The 20,242-nt window shown below is 33.4% G+C and overlaps 1 protein-coding gene and 1 non-coding gene across 3 annotated transcripts in view; both read left to right on the plus strand.

The window, feature by feature from the left end:
• The window catches only part of LOC124353816 (zinc transporter ZIP11), a 76,636-nt gene that overhangs the window by 26,219 nt on the left and 30,175 nt on the right, over window positions 1-20,242 (plus strand). The window lies entirely within an intron of this gene.
• Window positions 11,171-11,243, plus strand: Trnaa-agc. The gene has a single exon. It is a non-coding gene; the product is annotated as a tRNA-Ala (tRNA).

Raw genomic sequence — 20,242 nt, forward strand, 5'->3', positions numbered from 1 at the left:
CAAAGAAAATGAGTTGGGACGTTAACTTGTCTTGACCGGATAATAAAAATTTCTCTGAAAGTCAATTAGCGCTTGAAAATGTTGTACTCCTTTATCATCACCCATTTTTATAAGTTTGTCCTCAAAACATTGGGCAAAGTTGTTTTCACCGGATGACTCTATTTGGGCTTTGGTTTGGTAATGGTTGTGATTGCCATAGTTTACCCATAGGTTTAGTACAGTGTGTGGTGGAAGACTGATCATTCCTCTCTGGCTGTAATCATCTATAGATGGTATGGTCCCTGGCAAGTTGTCATAATTTTCATCAACATGATCAGCATGTCAGTTTTCCTCTTTAGGTGGGTTTATAGATGGTTGCACATGGAGCTTGTAGAAGACTTGAAAAACTAAAAGTTTATATTGAAGACACAACTGTATTAGCAGCCATCTTAATTTTAACCCCATAAAAACAATTTTTAACCATAAACACTTTTACCTCGTTGATCACATAATTATGGGAGATTCCCATTTTAAAGATATGATTAATACTTCAATCTCTTTCCATTTTCTTGATACCCTATTTTAATAGTTTTTTCTTTTATAGTTATATATAAAAAATTATAGACTATAATGAAAAACTAAAAAGTGTTTGCATGTGTATAAAATCGTGCGTTCTATAAAAAGGCTTAAATTGTTTGAAGTTTAACAATGTTCGTATGGGGCGAAACTCGTGTTGTTTTATTACAGTTGAATCTTAAGATTAAAACTATTGAATAAGTTATGTAAAATGTCTTGAAAACTACATAAGTTTCATAAATCTAGAAACAAGTTTATTGACAAAAAGCTTTGTTCTGTTAAAAAGTTACTTGGTTTTTGGTATCTGTATTTGTACATGAACATTATAATGTGACTTTGTCTTTTGTATAAATAACTTTGTGTTATATATATATATATATATATATATATATATATATATATATATATATATATATATATATATATATATATATATATATTACTGTCACTAACACAAAATTATTTATGCAAAAGACAAAGCCACATTATAATGTTCATGTACCAATACAGATACCAAAAACCAAGTAACTTATATATATATATATATATATATATATATATATATATACATTAAATTGTATAAATGGCAATGGCCTAATTTAATTTCAATAAACATTGTACAGCGGAGCAAGTACTTTTTGTGATTCAATGTTTATTGAAATTATATATATATAATTTCAATAAACATTAATCACATTATTAATGTTTATTATTAATGTTTTTAAAAGTGAAGAGCCGATGCTTTTTAATATTACAAAAACTACACTACTGTTATTGATATGATAGAAACGTTCGTAGACCACAAAATTTTAAAAATGTATAAAACTTGCCTTGGCTTACACTGTTTTGTAATTATAACATTAGCACTTCTACTATGAGATCACACTCATGCACACTTCCATTACTGACACTCAATTCAGTTGTCACAATTTTTACCTGCTGCTTCCAAATTCTCATTACATTACTCACTATTATCAATTCAATATAGAAGATCATAGAAGATATGTTTTATTTTTGGTGTTTGCGTTTCCTGATGTCATTGTTAAGGTTAGTGTTACAATACTAAATTCAAAACTTGTCTTTTTTGTGTATTATTTGTTTCTATATTGGAAGAGGCTGATCAGCATCGCCGATCATGTAGTTGAATGCTCGCAGAATTTTTCACTATACACCTAAACATTATATTAGGGCCATTCGGAAATTAACCTGTCTGCTCACTGTGGAGAAGTGGAGGTGGTAGAGCCATCATTCTTGCGCTGATGTGCACATCAGATCATCAGACATCTAACCATGGTAGTGTGAAGGTTGGTCAAGCACTATGTCTTTTTCTGTTACTTATGTACTGCAATAAAACAAGTGTGATGTATGTGCTGTCATATGATTCTTCACAGCTAATAATATCAATATCAGAGGTTGCAATTTATAGAGGACTTTGTGCTGTGCATTAACTGAAAATAATGAGTGAAGAAGTTTACTGGGAATGGGATTCATTGTTTATAGTCATTAAATAACTTGTTGAGAAAATGAATGCAAACATTTACAATAATCAATATTTCACCATATCAGAGTTTTTGGATGAATTTCCACAAATATATTCAGCACCGTTTTGTGCGAGATAGTGACAGCAGGTTAGGCTACCAAAATGTTGTTCTAAGTGGGTCCTGAAATTTCTCTCAGAAGATAACATAACACAACGAATGATCACGGCTCTGGACTTTCATATGCACTATGACAAAGTTAACATAATTGTAATCAGAAGTGAAATTTGGGTCAAATACGTGAATCCTGAGTTTGAAAAACAAATTTGAGAGATCACACAAACCATCAAAAGCTCAGCAAGATTCTGGCAGAAAGCTCATGGAAACAATGTTTTGGATCCAAAACGAATGCTGCTCGTAAAACTTTTTGGAACATGGTACGACTGTCTATGCAGATACTTATACTGCATACTGAAAAACTTGTGGCGGGTGGTACGATTCAAACTCTGTGGTCTGCTTACATCTGGTTTCGTCTTTCAGCATGATGACATTCAATGCCATGCTGCATAATCAACTAAAGACTTTTTGGGACAGTTTAAATGAGATGTTTTTCAGATTATGGCAAGGAACATAAAGATGAAGTCAACAAGTGGCTCAAGGTACAAGCAGGAGATTTATCGTGGAAGGAATTTCAAAGTTAGTTAACCCTCCGACTGCTCTTAGTATTTTCCTTAAAGGCCAAGCTGTTTTTTTCCCAGTTTTGCAAGCTTTCTTCCTAAAATCTGTAAAAAAATAGTTTTTTACTGGAAACCTAACTGTATTTGGTATCATCTTGTTCACACTGAACAGTATAATGCAATGATAATAAGTAACTAGGATAAATCATTTGAATTTTTTACTATATACTACAATATTTATTACTATACAGATATAGTAATATTTTGTTATAAAACTGTAAAACAACTACAAAAACAAAAAAGTGTGTGAAACTATTTTTTTCTGAAATAACGAAGACAGAAACATCATTCTAAAATTACTCCGCTGTCATAGAACAATAAAAATACCAATGCTGTGTTTGACAACTATTTACCTTTCCAATGGTATATAAACCACATTGATACTTGATTGTTTACATATTATAACAAATGAGATTAAGCGGGCGGCGAGTCTGTAGGGCAAATCAAAAGATATCCATTGATTGTTTTTTAAGGAATGAAAATAAACAACAAATATCCGTTAAATGGCAGTGGAGGGTTAATAGTTATGATAAGTGAACCCTATACTGTGCAAAAGCTCCTTTTTATTTTTGTTATACCATGTAGATTTACAATTACAGACATTCTTTTTCTAATCGATGTGATTTTTTTAAATTGAGGTGGAAGCAGTTCCTAGCATGTCAAGGGCAGGAAAAAATATGAATTTACTAATGTAAACCTCTTACATTTCTGTGTTCAGTATTAAATTTACAACAATTTGGCTATTTTTAATATATATATTTTTAATATATATATATATACAGGGTGATTTCAAAACTAAACGACAATCTCTCGGGAGCATTATTCTATAGCTAAAAACAAGTAAAAAAGTTCATATAACCATATGCCCGGAAACGCTTCGTTAGCGAGTTACGCCTAGCGAAAGATTTCGCCCGGATTTTCAGAACCCTTGGTGAAGTCAGGCCGTATATAAAAATGGTAAAAGGTAGTTACAAGATACAAATACGATTGTTTTTTATGTTTTTATATCTGACAAATTTATTAAAATTTCGTCCCAGAGATGTTAAAATTGCAATACTTTCAGAGATATTCTTTTTTTTTTTTTTACGTACGAAAAACACAAGAATTGGTGCAAAGAAATACACATTTTGTGTGTTTTACGTAAGATTACTTCCATAATGTTAAATAAAGGTCATTTTTTTTTCTTAAACAGATTTGTAGTAACATTTTAATTCTGAAAGATTCATGTGAATTACTTAGGAAAAAAAATTAATAATAGGTATTTGAAATTTAGCTTTATTTAAAAATAAAACAGACGCACAAAAAATGCATATTCTTATCTGCATAAAATATATTAACTAATGTTTAGGTTTGTGAGTAACAGCTGATCATTTATTCTAGACTGAACATTAACATAAAATGTATTTACCTTTATAAAACTGTAATAATCACCTATAATAGTTGCTCAAAGTGTCCTCCGTTGTTAGCAATGCACGTTTTCCGCACGACGAATCCACTCTTTTCTAGCGCGTTTCATAACGTTTGGAGCATTCTTGATAGTTTCTGCCGCCTCTGTAATGCGATTACGTAACTCCTCTATGGTGTTAATCCGTTTTGAATAAACAATTGACCTTCATCCAACCCCATAAGAAAAAGTCTGCTGGCGTGAGGTCAGGAGAACGTGGTGGCCATTTTACTGGTCCATTTCGACCAATCCATTGTCTACCGTATGTATCATTTAAATAGTTTTTCACATCATTAGAAAAATGTGGAGGTGCTCCGTCGTGCATAAACCATGCATTTATTCTGTTTTGAACAGGAATATCTTCCAAGAGGGTAGGGCAGGATCGTTCTTAAAAAATTTAAGTTACGCTACTACTCCATTAAGTCGATTAGGGAGGAAAAATGGACCAATCAATTTATCACCCAGAACACCAAGCCATACATTGACTGAAAATGTATGTTGAAAATGTCCTCGTCGCAGTTTCATGTGGGTTGTCGTACGCCAAGGTATGGGTATTACGAAAAATTTTGACAATTCCATTTCTAGTAAAACAGGATTCATCAGTAACGAGAATACGCCGAAGAAAATACTGATGTCCGTAAACAATTTTCTTCTTAACCAGCGGCAGCAGAACATCTTCCGTTTATTAAGATCTTGCGGTAATAAGTCTTGAACACGTGTTATATGGAATGGGTTACAACTGTGCTTCATGAAGTGTCCGCCATACACTTCTTGACTTGGCAAATATTTAACTGACGTGATAATCGTCTGGTGCTTGTGGTTTGGTGATAATTCTACAGCATTTATTATTTTCTTGTTCATTATTATTATAGTTCCTTGCGCTACGTTGACGACCAGTATCTATTCGCTTCGGTTTAAAGCTACCAGTTTCTCTAAGTCGTCTCTCCACAGCTTCAAAATGTTTTGCGATCAGGTGTTCTTCGATGTGGAAAAAGTATCACGATATTCCTGAACTGCAGCTAAACATTCTTGTTAACTTTGCCCGTAAATCAGTATCATGTCCGTATACTCTTCAAACGAATACAGACCATTTACATTATCTGCCATTATTTACTAAGATAATTACATACACTTTTATAAAAATATTTAATAAAATATTTTAAAAATAAATATTAATAAAATATTTTATACACTTGTATAAAATATTTCCAAATTAATCACAGGATCTCACAAAATACAATCTTCACACGCCACAATACAAAAACTATCCATAAAGGTTATTCAAATATTTACTTCATGAACTTAATTGTTGATCAGCTAATATTGCCAACCTTTGCAAAGAAAATATGACGATAAAAAAGTGTTGAATAAATGATCAGCTGGTTACTCACAACCTAAACATTAGTATTAATATTTTATGCAGATAAGAATATGCATTTTTTGTGCGTCTGTTTTATTTTTAAATAAAAAGCTAAATTTCAATACCTATTATTTAATTTTTTTCCTAAGTAAATTCACATGAAATCTTTTCAGAATTAAATGTTCTACAAATCTGTTTAAGAAAAAAATGACCTTTATTTAACATTTATGGAGGAGTAATCTTACGTTAAACACAAAAATGTGTTATTTCTTTGCACCAATATCTTGTGTTTTTACGTAAGATATCTCTGAAAGTATTGCATTTACAGCTCTGGGACGAATTTTAATAAATTTGTCCAGATATAAAAACATAAAAAACAATCGTATTTGTATCTTTGTAACTACCTTTACCATTTTTATACGGCCTGACTTCACCAAGGGTTCTGAAATCGGGCGAAATCTTTCGCTAGGCGTAACTCGCTAACGAAGCGTTTCCGGGCATATGGTTATATATGAACTTTTTACTTGTTTTTAGCTATAGAATAAGCTCTCGAGAGATTGCCGTTTAGTTTTGAATCACCCTGTATATATATATGTATGTATATATAAAAGTATATATATATATATATATATATATATATATATATGTAAAATATTTCAAAAACATATAGATACTTTTTGCAAAACTTTGCTGTTTTTTAAACCAACATGTTTTTTGTATCAGCTGATGTAAAAAAAAATTCATTTTTTTTTTCGCACTAACAATCTGATTGTAGTTCTTTGCAAAAACAAGGGGAGCCTGCAAAACCCTACATAACAGGTGTGCATTAAACAAAATATGATGGACACTCAGAAGTCTAAAGCATTCATGGAAACTATGTTGGAAAGTAATAAAAAGTCATAGTTCCTGGATGCTTACTATAAAATGTTAGTATCTTCTTTTGTGTTTTATTTTTTTAAAACCAAAGTTACTTTCCAAACAGCCCTTGTGGATATTATACTTATATCTTGACTAAATAATATATAGACTTTGTGTTTAGAAAAGTCATGGTTTTGGTGTTATAAATATAGTAACAATAAACTTTAGTAACATCGTACCAAAGGTACTTGTATTCTTGGCTAACTTATTGTTAAAACTATGTAGTATATTGGTCCACCCTTGTACAGTTGGTTACATGAGACTGCTCCATTCCTCCAGAGCCAAGACCATTTATTATTATTTACCCTGCAGTATTTCTTTTATATACATAGTATGTCTTCTGTAGAATACCAATTAACGTATTTTGATATAAAAGAACCTATTAAAATATTGGATGAAATTTTTTTTAGATTTACAGTTGACATTTGTGGTGATGCTAAATTGTTTATAATTATTAGTTGTTTCTATGAAAACAAAGCATTTTAAAAGTACGTTTCATATATCAAGTTTATGTATACATTACTTGTCTGAGAAGTTTCCATCAAGGATTGGTTGTTCACAAAGAAATGTACTTATTGGTATGCATATTTGTAATGTGGGAGTATATTTTTATCTGTGGTATAATATTTGTTTACATTTTTTAATAGTTAACATTGTGTACTGACTTAAAGAAATGTTAAAATATTATGTCTTTACCCATAGTACACAGTGCCAGACTATAAACAGTGCACCAATAGTGTTGCTACTGTAGATTTTTACTGAGTATACTTGTAATTGCTGTTTCTACCCATTACTGCATTGCTAGTTGATGGTGTGCAACAATCCACAACAGATTTAGCATTGGATGACATAATCTTGTGGCAGACAGTTACGTAATCAAAGGCTGAACTGTGGTTTCCGGAAACATATTCCCACCACATGTCAGTGTCATAATAATTGTCCTGCAGTGGCAGCTGCAGTAAAGATGAATGAAATTGGCTCCATAAAAACTTGGTGCTGTCGAGATCACAAGATGCTAGTAGTTACTAGGTTGTCTTCTGTCGGCGCCACAGTCGCAGCTGTAGTTCACCATCTGGCCGCTCGTGGCAGCACAAGAATTGTCAATTAGTTGACGGCGCCGCACACAGATGGCAGCGCTGGTATCGTCCGCGGACGTGACTCCCGGTGTGGCACTGCACGTCCACGTCCACGGGTGGCCCCAGCGGTGAGAGGAGCGGAGGAGGGAAGGAATGTGGAGTTGTTTGGGGCCCTCCAGCGCCGGGCATTCCTTCTGCTGTACACTCTGACCTAAATAAACTGGCGCGGCGCGGACTTGTTAAAGTCGCTGGAATGCCGTTGTTCGCACGTCGCACCACCTCCGCGCTCCGCCTCGCCTCTGGTCCATCGTCCCACCCGGTCAACGTGTAATAATGAGGGCATTAGCAACAAACAGATTCCGGTTAACGTTGCAGTGTTAAACCATATCAGTAAAGGGAGGAACAGTGAAAGGGGTTTACTGTGACAAATCAAAATTCCTTTCACTGTTTAAAACTATTTAGTTATATTTTCTGATATGTCTGTCTGTTACTGTTTATTTTTTCATTGTTTAGCCTGAATTCCGCCAAATTGGACACTGGTATAATTTTAAATCCAAATCAATAGGAAACGGATCCTAAGTTTCCGCGGTAGAGGAGACACGAATGGAGGCTAAATACAACTCATGTATAACAGACCTCTCTGGTTACAGCGTCTACGCATTTCTGAACAATGCGAACGTGTCACAATACCGCGGTGAAACATTGTATCCCAGCGTCAGAACCGGAAGGAAATCTCTTCGCTTAGCTCCAGAACTGTAGCAATTTCAGACTTTTGTTCAAATTATGAATCTGGCTGTGCTCGTTCCAAGAGTGCCAACTCCCCCCCCCCTCAACGAGTACGCCCCTGAGAGTACGACACGACAGGACACGCTGTGAGAGAAAGAGGTTATCAACACGAAGCGACGCGGAGCAGGGACCGTGAGAACGTCAATGGGACGCCATTTAAACAGTTAACGTTGCCACTCGGTAGATAACGCGTAACAGATAACGCACGCGCTACTCGCGGACTACGCAGAATAACCGCCCCCCTCCCCCCCCCCAATGCCCTCACTTCAACTGCTGCACGCTCTTTCAATACTTTTCAACTTCCCACATATGTTCTGAACCCATTTCCATTGTTTGCCGGTATAGATAGACTACCGGTGAATGTTCTTGGTGCTTTTAGTGCTAATGTCAGTATACAGGTAGGAAAGGTATCGGGACGTTTTCTTCAACGTTCACACGACTTTCGTATAAAACAGAAGGAATCTTCCTTTCCCTTATTTGGTCTCAATATTAAGTCTTAAAAAGATTGTATAAACCACTCGAGTTTCAGTGTTTTTGAACCGTTCCCGTAAAAGTAACGATTAGACACAGACATGAATAACAAATTGATTAATCCATAGTTTATCTAAATTAATACAGACTATGATAAAGAGTGTTATTGAACAAAGCAACTCTATGGTGAAAGATATGAAAGGAAAATTAACGGTTCATCAAATTTCCATGAATGTATAGCCTACATACTACAGTAATAGCAAAACTTTTATTTGTCATCCTTACAAATACATTTTATTTAGTAATGAGATAAAAAAAGTCTAACAACACGTATAGGACAAAGGATGTAGTACGTAGAAGAAAAAGATAATTTCACACGTACAGAAACCACCAAACTAATTGTAATACAAGAGTCTGAGACAAGTGTTGAGGAAGTGGCCAGCTTCAGCGAACTCGCACTGTTGCCTTGACTTGGTAGTAGTCAATGGATTTAAACTCCATTCACGATTCCCCATTGAATGAAGTAGCATTTTACTGCCGTTGTTTTAATCACTCGTAAAAAGATCGCGCGTTTTTGCTGTCTCTATCGTCTAATTTATCATGTGCCAATTAACATTGCACAGCGTCATCGATGCGAAGTTATTGAGGGACACTAACATGATAACATGAACACAAGGACGGCAGATGTTGACCTTTCCGCATGCAATAATTATGGGATACTCCCTAAATCCCAAATCGCGGAGATTTTAGAGGACTGTGCTGTGTAGGAATACTGATTGAATGTGCCAAATAATTAGAGTCAGATATTACCGACATATTGTATAGTGGTGGCCTTGTTCCGTAGCATTTTCACACGATTAAATCTGTCAGTAGCCTAAAGCAATGTGATAAACGGTTCTGCGAAACCTGAACTCGCCCACTACAGCCAACAATGTGGAGTGACAGTAAAACCGTATTTGCTGTTCTTTAAATTTGTTGTCTGGGTTTCAGAGTGTATCGCAATAAAAAATGTAATAATGTGATATTCCTTTTGAGTGTTATACATTATACATTTTTGAGATGTCTTGTCAAAAAAGCAATAGATAATCAACCATTTCGGAACGTTTCGTCTTGGTTTTTAACGGTTAGGTGAAATAAACTAGCAAATCTATCACTCCTCCATATTTCTTTTTTTTTATTTTAAAACTTAAAATACATAAAATGTACAATTTGATTAGTCACTAAAGCCATTTGTACTGTAAAGTTATGTACTTGTCAGAGGGTTTTGTTATTTTTCTGAAATGGTTTGGCGAAGGATCTGAATATGCAGCTATATATTTGAATATGCTATATATGCTTTTATATTAAAAATATGTCTTAACAAACATTTCTTTCGTAATTATATATTTGTTTGATTAAATGAATATAAATTTAAACGAAGTCTAGTTTTAACAGTTGACCACCCAAAGGACAATAATTAATTGAAAAAAATTAAAGACAATGAAATATATTTTTGATACAGGCAAACTTATAAACCAGCTGTTGCCAAACATGTCTTAGAATTTAATCACATCTTCAAAACCTTTAAATTATGAAAATTAGTTTATAAAGATGAAGAACTCCCTTATGAAAAGTTAAACGTTAAAAACATGAAGATGAAAATATTAAACAATATTTTAACAGCTGATAATTGATTTTACATTGTACGAATATTCATAAATTTAATGTTGATTGAATTCACACCTGACGATGGCACCTTTGATGTTGAAAGACCTCGTGGACTAAATTTAAAACTATTACACAATTGTATTTTTATTAGTCTATTATTAAACAGTGTGTATTTATTTCACAATAAAAAATAATCACGGAAGAAATGAAGAGGTTATGTTTGTTAAAAGCATATGTTTACTAAGGAAAGGTACGGTATTCGAATACTGGACAAGGAACGAATAGTCTGGTTTGGAAGGAGGAGAGGAAATTGACTGAACGATTATCGGCTCAATTTGCAGAGAGCACATTCCAATATAGCATTAGCAGGAATGCCGGGCGGCAGTTGCATACCTTATCAGCGCTAATAATAACACTCAACTTAAACCGGTATTTTCCTGGAATTCTAATGGCGATTCGAATCCTAGTGATTTCGCTAATTTTACACTTCGAACTATGTGGATTATTTTCGCTGATATTGTTCTTCTTCAAACTTTACATTCTTAATATTTTTACACAGATTTGTCATGCTGTGAGTAGTTACGTTGAGATCATTTTGGTTTTATTAGCAATATTTTATAGTGTACTGTTTTTCAAATGCGTTAAAAATACTCTGTTTAATCGAGGTCCAGAGTATTGTTCAACAGTAAGTATGTCACGGGGGCGTAGCTCAGATGGTAGAGCGCTCGCTTAGCATGCGAGAGGTACCGGGATCGATACCCGGCGCCTCCAGATTAACTTTTTGCCAAAGTAATTATTTTTATTTAGATTTAATATCTTTATATTATGTTGTAAGAATTATAAAATTATCGATATTAGTAGTTATTGCAATTTAGGAGTATTGTTAAAACCAAACACCATCTGGGCAAAACAAGATGTACTGCATTTTTAATTTGATAAGTTTTAATTAATACTAGTTAAAAATGTATTCTTAAAATTTTAAACCCGTTCTGGTAACAAAGTTTGATGACATTATCCTTCTAAATTACTTGTAAAAAACAATCATTTTATCTCCCATTGTTTCTTTGTTCTCAGACTTCCTTAATATTCCTTGTAATTATTGAATTAATTATTCCTGTCATCTGTTTTTTCTCTTTTTCGTATTTACTACAATATACATACAAAACTGAGTGTGAGATATGTAAACCTTTAAGTTTTCAGAAAAATTTATTAAATTGGAAACAAAATGCTTTTTACTTTTTGCCAAAAATGACCTGCAATTACTGTACCTATATGTTTTCTATCATCGTTTTGGATACACGGATATTTTAGAAACTTTTACGTAAAATAAATTCTAAATCTAATGTATATTCTTAATCTTACATAAAATTATGAATTAAATAAAAATTATCAGTTTTTGTAACAGGCTCCACTAAATATTAAAAATGTAGCTAAGCAGTTAAGATAACATTTAAAATATTTTTGAAACAGATGTCTTGTATTCTCTTTTGATGTATTATATAAAGTATCTTCTCCTTGAACCTATTATTAACAGCAGACTGTTAACTCTGATCATATAAACACAATGTTATTTATTCTAAATAAGCAGGTAGATAAAAAAATATAAAAAAAAAGAAATTAAACTGAAATAAACTCCATTTTTCGAGAGTTTTTAAAATACTATCCTTGCTCAGAACTGTTTCAGTATGTTACAGCAAGGTATTAGATCGGTTAATGAAGATCCATACCAAAGAGTATTTGATACTAAAGCGTGGTCAAAAAAGAAAAAAAAATATTTAAGCTTTTCTTGTTCCTGAATATATATTAGACACTTTTTTGTCAATTTTTAATATTTAAATCGCTTATGGTTGCTGTGTTAAATCAATGTGCATACACTTCAGTGAACTAGTTTATTTTTACAGTTAAATTCTGAACATTTAAACTTTTAGATTTACAGTTACAGGCATCTTTGTATGATTTTTACTTAAGACAATTTGTGTAAAGCAACTTTAAAGTATATATAAAATCATTATAAGAAGTGAATAATTGTATCAATATTAATAGCCTTATAAATAGTATCTAATAAAATGTCAATATATTTTTTAATCAATGTGATCAAAGATGTTTTTGAATAACTGGGTCTGTATTTTTCCATTTTCTATAAGTATCAGGTAACACATATTATCTGAAAGAAGAAGGTTTTTCTAATTTAATTTAGAACAACCTAAATTATACCATGCTTATGATTGGTCGTTTTTCTGGTATTTGAAAATTCCAATGTATGATTAAATTTCAACAATAAATAGCATTGTTGATCTATGTTTATATTTTTTGACCACGTTTTAGTTCCAAAAACTCCTTTGTGCGCGGGGTTTGAGATCATGCTTACGGAAAACTTCATAGTTATGCATCATTTGTAGATATGTGTTTTACTGTAAACCGACTGAATGAATATGAGAGCACTCCTCTTTATGTATAAAATTGAAAGTCCTCAGTTCTTTTTGCAGAGCTGAAATCTTATGGTGGCACTTTCACTTAGTAAGAAATTATTTTGCTGACAGCATAAAACCTCCTCAATCCTTGGTGCGTATAAATTGCATCCCGTTTGACCTGTTTGATGCCTTTTTTGGAAGAGTAAATTTGATCTTCGGTGAGATATGAAAGAAAGGCTGCCAAGTTTTTGTAATAGGCAACTTCGACCTCGATTGTTTTAAAATCTTGAGAAACAAAACTTCACTTATTGATCCTGAGGGGTATTATATCCAGGATTAATAATTTAGAAATGGGAAGAAATAATTTCATTGTTTAGGAATGGAAAGAAATAATTTCATTGTTTTAGTGGTATAATAAAATACTAAACATATTAAGACTATGTATACATGTTAATATATTGTTTGAACTTGAAATGGTGTTAGTTGTATCTTACTAAAAATACTCATGAAGTAAAACGGAAATTCAAATTCGGAAGAAGGGTCCATCCGCCATATCTATCTTTTGGGTAAGCCTCTTTTCCTTCTATTACCATCTATGTTTGAAAGATTTGTAATACTGAGAATCTGTAAATGAATGGCTTGTGAATTTACAGTAATGTATCAAACTTATATGAACCTTGGTACCTATTTACTGGTAGATTTTTATCAGATAATATATGTAATAGACTTTTTAGGTCCGAGCTTGAAATTTAAAAAGAACTGCAAAAAATTATACATTAGTTTTTTATGGTCTAAAAAACAAAACTTTAGATATTATTGTCATCTTAAATTAATGTGTTTTGGACTAAAATTCCCTCTATCTGTGAAACCTAATGGCTCATTTGTTAAATAATTACCAGTTGTAAAAAATACATGACTTTTTTTATGCTGATTATAAAAATCTGTTTTTGACATGAACGTTGATAAAACAATCAAGTGCACCTAAAGCTATCAGAGGACAATCTGGGAAACAGGCCATGGAGTTGGATTACGGAATCAGAGAGTGGCAGGCTGAGCAGGTTGGTTAACTGATCTATGTAAAATTGTTTCCATGTTCAATTATTGTTTTATTACAGCGATATTGATGTTAACGTCACAAACTCAGTTCCAAAATGTTCTTGTCAGTGCTAGGCACTCTTTAACTGCATTGTTAACAATAGGTCATATTATTAAGTCTGTATAAATTCAAGCCATCCCCCAAAGACCACGAACTCATAAAAATCAATAAAATTTGATTATGTTCCTTCACGAATGAAAGAGTTTATAAATGAAATACCATTCTATCACATAATTAGTGTTTGAAAGGTTATGTTTTTTAATTATTATAGACCAAATTATAATATGACTATTTTGAAAACCCTCTAAAAGTGTCTTCATTCACACAAGACGAGTCAGCTTTTATTCAGGTCAAATCTGGACATACTGTGTGCTGCATTTTCATTGCTCGGGACAAATGTATGTTTCATGGAATTCAGTCAGCAGGCCTCTGCTGTGGTATTATCCAGGGTTTTGATGTTGCTGGCCACCAAGTCCTTTAAACAAATCTTTATTCCTTTGGCATCATAAGTTGGTTTTAAATACATTTTCATATTTGAAATACATATTTTTATTGTAGAGATCTCCTAATTTATCATACTGTGTGAGTCAATTTGAATTGTTTATGATCTCCAGGGATCCATGACGGGACCGACGTTGCTAATAGTTAAATGACTTACTTTTTTTGTAAAAGATTTTGTTTCTTCCTTCAATCCCAGAAATCTTCATTTGTTGATTTCATCAGTTCTTTGTAAATGATAACTATTTCACTTGGGGTTTTTCGTTTAAAAACAAAGAATGTGTTAATTTTCAGTTTTTTAGAAGTTGAGGGGTTCTGGTGCTTACAAAAAACCTATAAACCTCTTTTCTCATTCATCTGGAAGACTTAATGGATGTAACATTTTGACATTTTATAATTTTACTATCTATTTTGGCCTATACTGTATTCAAATCTAAGATGTACTGTAGTTTGCATGTTGTATCACGCAAAAAAAGGTTTAATCTCCGATGATATAAAAAGTCTTTTTACTTTAATCTTAAGAGAGCATAGACTTTAGTAAATGTTGCAGCCAAAACAGATACAATAAAACATTGAAATGCCCTTTTACCGCTTCTAGCATAAATAATATATCACACATAACAACAAAAGATCAAGACTGAGAAATACGTTTATGGATTTTAAAATTAAAGCTGCAGAATTCGCTTAGATAATCTGCCAAAAAATTATTTGCTCAAGTGAGGGCTTAAATGATAATTAAACTGTCATATGTAGGATTAAAGAAATACTGCAATTACGGTTTTGTCCTATAGATAATAATTATTATTGGATAGGTATTTAATCATCCTTCTATAATCAATAGACCGTACCCATGGCTAAGTACAGGATTGATAACAGAACACAGTGAAAAGCGCACATTTCTGCTTTTCCAAATACATTTAAATCCATAAATAACACTGTGTTGTTGGATATAACATATTGCATATTTAGACCTAATATTCTAAATATTTACCTTCCTTTTAGCGTCTAAAATCTGATGCTATCACAGACTTGGCTCATGGAATCTGAAGTCATGTTTGTCTTAAGAGATCCAAAAAAGTCAGAGACAATGAAGTTCAAAGTGAACTCTTTACATAGTTTTGACATCAGAGACACCTAGACCACAAGATATAATGTAATATAGGTGAAGAGGCATTCTCGTTGTCTCATCAGGTGGACATTCAGCACAACAATGTTTTAGATGCGGTGGAGCAACCAAGGTTTCTACACATAACATAAGTGGCAATGGTGGGAAGGGTTGGATCAACGGGAATGTTGAGTGTAGCTCCAACTCACATTCCTCTTAAGTGCAGCTTCTGGAATCTAATCTAATTATCTCAACACAACATTAATTTACAGTGACTTGGTGTGTAGACTTATATTATTTAAGCACTGATGTGAAACCCAATTTAATGAAACAAATCTGAATGTATCGTCTGGCAAGATATGTCGAGAAAGATTTTATATGTAGATTTTGTAGTATTTTGTGAAAATGTGATGTTAGTTCTATGATGCGTAATTTTTGTGTCAACTTCTTTGTGTGATTGACTTTCATAGTTGAAATTTGCTATGCAACAAAGCCTATTACAACATGTGGTGTGGTGTACTTAATTTAACCAAAACAAAAAATGAGTCTAAATACAATGTGCTAATAAAATAGAAAGTTAATATTAATGAACTCACTGTACTGGTGGCTATTTTGATTTTAGTCTCATAAGAACAATATTGAACTTCAAACGCTTGTATACCTTTATTTTTAATTGCAGAATTAAGTGAGATGTCACATTTTAAAGATAAGGTTAATATACACCTTTTCCGATAGTTTTATTGATTATTTAAGAAAAACTATCAAACTTTTACATTAGGTAGAGTTCAATGGAGATCAATGAGTTTTTCTTTTTCTTAATACTTTGTGATATTATGTTCATACATCTTCATAAGGACTTTTGATCCCAGAAAATGGGTCGTCTTCATGAAATTAGTGGCTGAATCCATATTTTGTAATAAATACGAGATATTCTTAAGAAAGTGATTTTTAACTCTAAATTGTAAGATACCCTTCCAGTTTCTATTACCATTTACTGAGAGTGGAAATATTTCAGTATCATTATTTTTCAAACTTTGTTCTCACAAGTCTAGCTTCTTTGCGCGTCCCCAAATCTTTTCATCCCATGCCAAAATGTTTACTCTCATGTTCTTGAAGAGATTTATTCAAAATAAATAAAGTAAACTAGTTTTAAAAGAATATCCTCATTGCAAAACAGCTCTACAATAGGAGGGCTTCTTCTTGTAAAGACGATAAAATGTCATGTTGCAGCTCAAACGTCCGTTTAAAGGCTTTTCCTCTGGATAAACCACGTAGCATCTTTGTGAAAAAATAATACAATGTCCACATCGTATGTCTTCACACAAAACCTTAAAGAGTCAGAAGTTCAAAGGCCGAGCTTTAATAAAATTTATTTATTGCATTTCACAATATGTTATGAAGTTATTTGGCAACCAAAGCGTTCCTGTGAATAATGTGTTGTATCCACACATGTTGCGGTGCCACAGCTTTTATTCTCACATGTAGGCCAGTACCTGACACAAACACCCTCTGTACAAATTGCAATATACCTCTCTCAAGTAAGATCATGCTCTGTAAGAGCTCAATCAATGATGCTAAGTATTTGCTCCGCACTTGCGTCAGTTGAAAAGGGTTCACAAAAAGAACCTCTTATCTAAGTTCAAGCCCACCAATAAATCTAACATATGAGATGCTATTATATAAGAATTTCTATTCATATCTTTAGCTTCGTTAACCTGTATTGCATTTTCAAGTCCTTATAATTTTTCAAGCCAACTGATCAAAAATATCATCAGATATGTAAATGTTAAGTTTAACTCCAGTTCATCCTCCTCTTAGTGCAGTGTCTGGAACCAGAAGCTGTTACATTGACTCCTGGAATCATGTTCGTCTGAAGAGATCCAAAAAATAATGTGCGCTAAGAGGAAGATGAACTGGAGCTAAACTCAACATTCACATTGAATCAACCCTTCACACTATAGCTATGTTATCATCAGATATATCAGAAACAGTCACTTTTCTTGTAGCTTTGTATTAGGTGTAAATATGATGCTTTAAACTTGAAGCCCTCTCACAAACGATTAAAAATAACTGTATTACTTCACTAAGACTAAGACAGGAATGATTTAGTTAGCCTACAATAAATACATCCACACTAATAAGTTTCTAAAGGCTTAGGCAAACTTAATGGACCCATGGCCCCAACAACAGTTTGTCCTGTCCCCATGGAGTGCGAACCCCCTTAATATATCTTGGGAGTATGTAAGAGAGTAGGTAAACGTAGTACAAGGTTTTTAACAATCATATTCAATGTGTTCAATGATTTAGAGGTTTTCAGTAGGCATTTCACCTATTTCGAGAGTCGTAAAAAGTTTATTTTGTTGATATACTTTTCTGATGTTAGTGTATCTTTTCGTACATAACTGAATCAGGCCCAGAACATGCGTTCTGTAATTTCTAGTTTTACATTTGTTGGGTTATACTGTAAATTACAATCAATTACAAAACTAAAAATACGCACATCACAAATATGTTGTTTCTGAAATAATCTATGCAGTGTGGCAATATTTCCGGTTGCATTTATAGGTATTGGACTGTGGAATTCGTAAATTCACTTGTGTAAAAAAGGTCCGAGACCGTAAATATTCCGTAAAAAATAATAGACATCGACAAGCGTAGCAAGCGTTTCATCCTGGCGAATAATCAATCCGCATTTGCCCGCGTAAACACAAGTCCACCCACTCTGAGACTGAAACGAATCAGCTGATGATGACTGGCATCACGCGGTTTGTTATTTACGCATCTGTTTCAGCAGATGATACAGATACCCCGTCTGTGTAACTTCTTCGAGCGAATTATGCAATATTTGAATGGCTCTTAAAACTTCCGTTCATTTATTAATTCGTCTACCGCATTCTTATTAGTACCAGTACCGCATTAGGCTGCTTGCAACTCTGGATTTCTCTAATATGCGTAAATTCACGTACTGTTATGAATAGCCTTTTATGGATGTTGTCCAACTTTTCAAGAATTACACGATAAAAAGGATCATATTTTTAGTTGTCCATGACTTGGGTGGTTCGTAAAACTATGGCTTTTACCAAATCTTCAGTTGAGCACTCCAACTCCAGGCTTTCCAATCCACATTCGGCAACCAAAAGACAATGGTTATCTTGTGGCTTGTGAAAGACTAGAGTGATCTGGAATGGCTTTGATCGCGGTTCCAGCGGGATTCTGCAGAACGCCGTGGCCACGGTGCTGGAACGTCTGGAGGTCCAGTATCGGCAGTAAAGCCCCCTAGTCCGACCAGCCGGCGCGGAATGCGGTGTCGCGGAATGTGGCGGCTGCAGCCACAACGGCCGTGTGCCCTCCACCTCACAATACTGCCCCGTTCCGTTCCGGTGTTCCGCACTTGTCGCATGTGTAATAAGACTATTCGTGCACGGCTCGGACCGGCGGCTATCATTGTCGTCGAGTCCGATCTGATCCTCCAACACGGGCCTAGGAGTTACAGGTCTGTGACTGAGGGTGGAGGTTCCACGTAGTGTAGTGGGTCAATGGAAGGACAGCGAGAAATTTCACAGTTCCAAATCCCGATTCTTGAGTTTGATGCCAAAGTTGTTGAAGTTAACATCATTTTAGCTGAACTTATATTCAGTTTTCACAGTGAAATAAAGAGTCAAAGAGTCAAATGATTTTCACAAGCCCTACACGATGTTAGTGACATAAATCATTATCGTCGCATTGCCCTATCATGTAATGCATGTTGGATTCATATAACTTAAAAGATAACATATTTTCTTTCGTCCAGCTGATGACATCGGAGCCTTTTAATATTGAAGCCTTGATTTTTTTTATGTCGTGATATACTATGTGTTTTATAATGGTATGATATTTACAAAAATCGCTCTGTCCAAAGAGGCAGAACCCTAAGAGTATTCCGTATTTATCACGGACGATGAAACCCATTTTATGGCCTTTCTAATCTTGCTTTAAATGAGCGAGTTTTAAGTTAAATGTATGTTTCTTAGAGAAGTAATCTGCAAAACAATTTTTCGTAACCAAGCAAAAAATCTATTGTTGAAAATGAATTTGCCAATTAAACAAATGAATACTCATGTATAAATATATCTCCAAGAAAAGTGCATATATTCTGGCACTGACAAACTCAATAGTAAGGATGAAGCACTTGGTAATTTTTAATGCAAGAACATAAACGTTTTAAAATTAAATAAATAAAGTTAATGGTCGCTAGCTTAATTTGAGATTTCTGAACCCATCAGCTGATTTTAAAGGGATTTGCTAACAATGGTCCAAAACCACCAAAAATTTCAAATAAATCCCATAATTTTTTCTTTAGGTCGTGTACATACAAGAAAAATGCATTAGAAATCAATTTTCCAACTTTTGAATGGGCGAAAAATGTGTTTTTGTACAACGCTATAAGTGGTCAAATTTAATAAAATCGTTTTGTCGTACATAAATTTGCATTGCATTTTTGCATTGTATTTGTCAATAGCTCATGACAATGTTTTTGTTTATGGCAATTTTTATACTATATAATACATGTATCTACCATTATACACTATAATGTTTCAAAAACAAAGCAAATAAACTCACTAAGAAAAGCTTTTTGAATCGGCGGATTTGTTTGACAAATCTTTGTTCACGAACACTGTTT

Source organism: Homalodisca vitripennis, chromosome 2 (genome assembly GCF_021130785.1).
Source record: "Homalodisca vitripennis isolate AUS2020 chromosome 2, UT_GWSS_2.1, whole genome shotgun sequence".
NCBI classification, from domain to species: Eukaryota; Metazoa; Arthropoda; class Insecta; order Hemiptera; family Cicadellidae; genus Homalodisca; species Homalodisca vitripennis.